The sequence below is a fragment of the Carya illinoinensis genome, chromosome 1 (genome assembly GCF_018687715.1).
Source record: "Carya illinoinensis cultivar Pawnee chromosome 1, C.illinoinensisPawnee_v1, whole genome shotgun sequence".
NCBI lineage: Eukaryota > Viridiplantae > Streptophyta > Magnoliopsida > Fagales > Juglandaceae > Carya > Carya illinoinensis.
Window position 1 is genome coordinate 1,078,042 of NC_056752.1, and position 3,404 is coordinate 1,081,445.

The 3,404-nt window shown below is 35.0% G+C and overlaps 1 long non-coding RNA gene across 1 annotated transcript; it reads right to left on the reverse strand.

Annotated features, from left to right (window-relative positions):
- Positions 1 to 3,049, reverse strand: LOC122304654. The gene is made up of 4 exons (XR_006240994.1): positions 2,147 to 3,049; positions 1,716 to 1,911; positions 1,035 to 1,091; positions 1 to 281 (listed from the first exon to the last, which is right to left on the reverse strand). It is a non-coding gene; the product is annotated as an uncharacterized LOC122304654 (long non-coding RNA).
- Between the last annotated feature and the right edge of the window lie 355 nt (positions 3,050 to 3,404).

A 3,404-nucleotide genomic window follows, 5' to 3' on the forward strand; every position in this document is an offset into this window, starting at 1 on the left:
TAACACAAGAAAAAAACTAGATAACTCATAAAACTCCTCCAATCAAAAGTATACATTCACAAATAAAAACGAACTCTTCCAACATATAATGATAAAGAACTCCATAATTAAAGTTACAACAAAGCCATCAAGATTCCAAAATACCATTCAAAGAAAGTGACAAGACTTTCAAGTAAGACTCCGTAAACTCTTGTACCATTTGGTACTCATTCCACTAGGCACAACTAATCTTGCCTTCCAACTAATCTTGCCTTCCTTCCTAGCTGAATCATCATAATTATCTAAAAAATATTAAAAATATTGTATGAATTATTAATAATTCAGTAAGCATTAAATATATACCAGTTTGTAAATATGAACCAGTTACAAAATATAGAACAAAACAAATTATTAAAATATCATAACAACAGTTAAGAAACATTTAATTATAGGATATACCAAAAGTCCTTTAGCATACGCATAATTGAGCAGCATCATAAGAGAACAGATTCCATGTTTAATCCTATGGTAGGGTTATACTATCCCTGGTGACCAAATCAAGCAAAAACAGAAGTGAAATATTCTTCTTATATTCTTAGTGCACTGAGTGTGTACATAGTAAAGACCATGCAGAAAATCAATTTATTTTCAAAATAGGTGTACTTAGGAACAAAGGTGTTGGTACTAAAGCAATGATAAAGACCGCAGTTTTACACCCATGATAAGGATAGGACGAAAGCGAAAACAAAGTGTCATGCTAGAGAGTTTTCAGATGCAACATATCATATCGAAACAAGGTGCTGAACAGCTAATATCATACAACCATATACAGGATTTCAGATTTCATTTTCATTCTTTTAAACAATGGAGAACAAAGTCCCAAAAATACTCATGCATACATCAATCATGACAGAAATATTTTATTTTCTTGTTCAAATACAAAGAAGTAGTGCAAAAAAGTGACTGTGGTTGTTTTCATAACAAAACATGCACATTTTCATAAAATCAATCTCTATCTATTTTTAGGCAAAGTCTAGCATAGGAGCACCGCTTACCTGATGCTTACAGTATATTATTTAAGCCTTGGATCCGAACTCTAGTAGTATCGTAACCTAAATCAGGAAAACATACGCTAACATGTTAATGACTTACTTAAGTACAGAACCAAGCTAGCTAACAAAATTCCATAATCCAAGCTATAGTTCAACACATAAAAACCATCATAATGCCTCAGCTTTAAAATGGCCCTGCTCACAACATTTTAAATTTTAGCAGTGTCGCAACCTAAATCAGGAAAACATACGCTAACCTATTAATGACTTACTCAAGTACAGAACCAAGCTAACTAACAAAATTCCATAATCTGAGCTATAGTTTAGCATACATAAAAACCATCATAATGCCTCAATTTTAAATGGCCTTGCTCTCAACAATCTAAATTCATTACTCCACAACAAGAAATAGCCTATTCTCATTGAGTACACCATTTTCCACTAACACCCTACTATTCATAAACTTATTAGTTATTCCTATCATGATAAACAAACACTATCCTACAATTTAAGTTCATCCCTTCCTACATCCAGGTCATTAAAGCCATGAGACCATCCAAACAACAAACTACATCACACCTTCGGGTCTCTACTATACAAATAAAGACTATCTAATTTTTCATAACCATACATACCACGAAAAAAATAGTGCAAAAAGCGAGACTAATGCTTAGACTACCATACCTAATTTCGTGCAATGGCCCGTTGAATTAGAAAGCGATGCGACGTTGCCTAGTGGCGTTGGAGATGTCCTATGATACAGAGAAATGATGAGAAACCAGGGTATACCTTGGTGGCGAGAGATGCACATTGACTCAGGTGGCCTCTGTCAATCGTAACACAAAGCAGAGAGAGAGAGAGAGAGAGAGAGAGAGAACATCTGCGGTAGGGAAACCAAGGGATTAGTGCTGACAATAATAGAGAACAAAATTGATTGGTCTGAACATGCATGAATAGAGGCAACTGAAAACTTGTTGATGTCAGCGAGAGAGGAATATGGTGGCAGACGAGGTGGGGCTGACGATTGCAATTTTGTACACAAACATAGAGAGAGTAACAGTGAGAGGGATACTAATAGAGAGAGTGATCATAAAGCATAAGAGAGAAAATCTTACCGTTGTTCAACTGAACCCGAGAAGTAAAAGGAGGCAAAGGCATGTAGCACAAAACCCAACTGAGAGAGAGAGAGAGAGGGCAAGTAGAAGAAACGGTTCACAGAGAATTTGAGGATCAGAGAGGGTAAAGTACAACATGAAAGTAACAGTAATGGAGTAGGGGTGTAACGGAAATGGAAAGGGGAAGGGGGTGTCGGCATAGGGGAGAGGAAACGAATTAACAACCTAATCCATTACAAAAGAACTAAATAGTGTGCTTCACACCTGGGCTTGGTTTTCCTCCGTGCTTGGGCCGGGTATTACATAAATAGTTTGTAAACTTCCATTAGTAAAACTAAAAAGAGAAATGTAAGGTGAAATATACAAAGCATATAAGAAAAATAATTCCGAAAATGGTACTGAACAGTTAGTCTGGTCTCATAGTTTATTGTCCTTGTAATTGAATAGAAAGAGACCAACATAAAGATGATTGTTGAGTTTGAAACGATTTACACAATAGGATATTACATTAAAATGGTATCATATATTACTTCTAATTGCACTACAATAGTAGATAAATGTTTATACTTACAAATCCTCCATATTTCAAATAGGAGAGCATGAATTTCGTTAGTTCCCAACAAAGTAGAAACTCGAATCCACCTTTATTGGGCTTGAGGGTAAGATATCGATTTACTTCTCAAAGGGATGAAAAAAACTTGATACTCACTGAATGAAACCGGAGATGGATTTCAAGCACCAACAAAAATAAGGAGCACTTGATGTTGTATTGTGAATTGGTAGGTGAGGGTATTCTACAGTGATGTGTATGAGCAATATTGACAACAACTAATATCTAAAAAACCTAGAGACGTAGAAGAGGAAAGAAAGAAGAAAATGGAGAAAGTGAGGTAGAGGCGAGATAAGGGATGTAGAGTGGAGAGAATGGAGAAAGAAGTCCTTAAATGGGAGATTTTACAACAAAAAGTGGGTAGGGATGCGATTTTTGGCTTTGGAGAAAGCTTGGGTATAAAAGGGAGGGAGAATTGTATAGAAGATCTTTTCATTTAACTACATAATTATCATCTATTGTCAAGTAGCATATTTATCAATTTTAACATATTTGAGTGGATGAAAAATAAATGAAACAATACAATCTTAACTATCGAATTTTAACTAAACGCATACACTTTTGACTTTTTGATAATTTGATGATGTGATTGATATAATAGTTTAGATAGAACCGCTTTGGAACAATCAGGTTGGTTTTAGCCTTTTA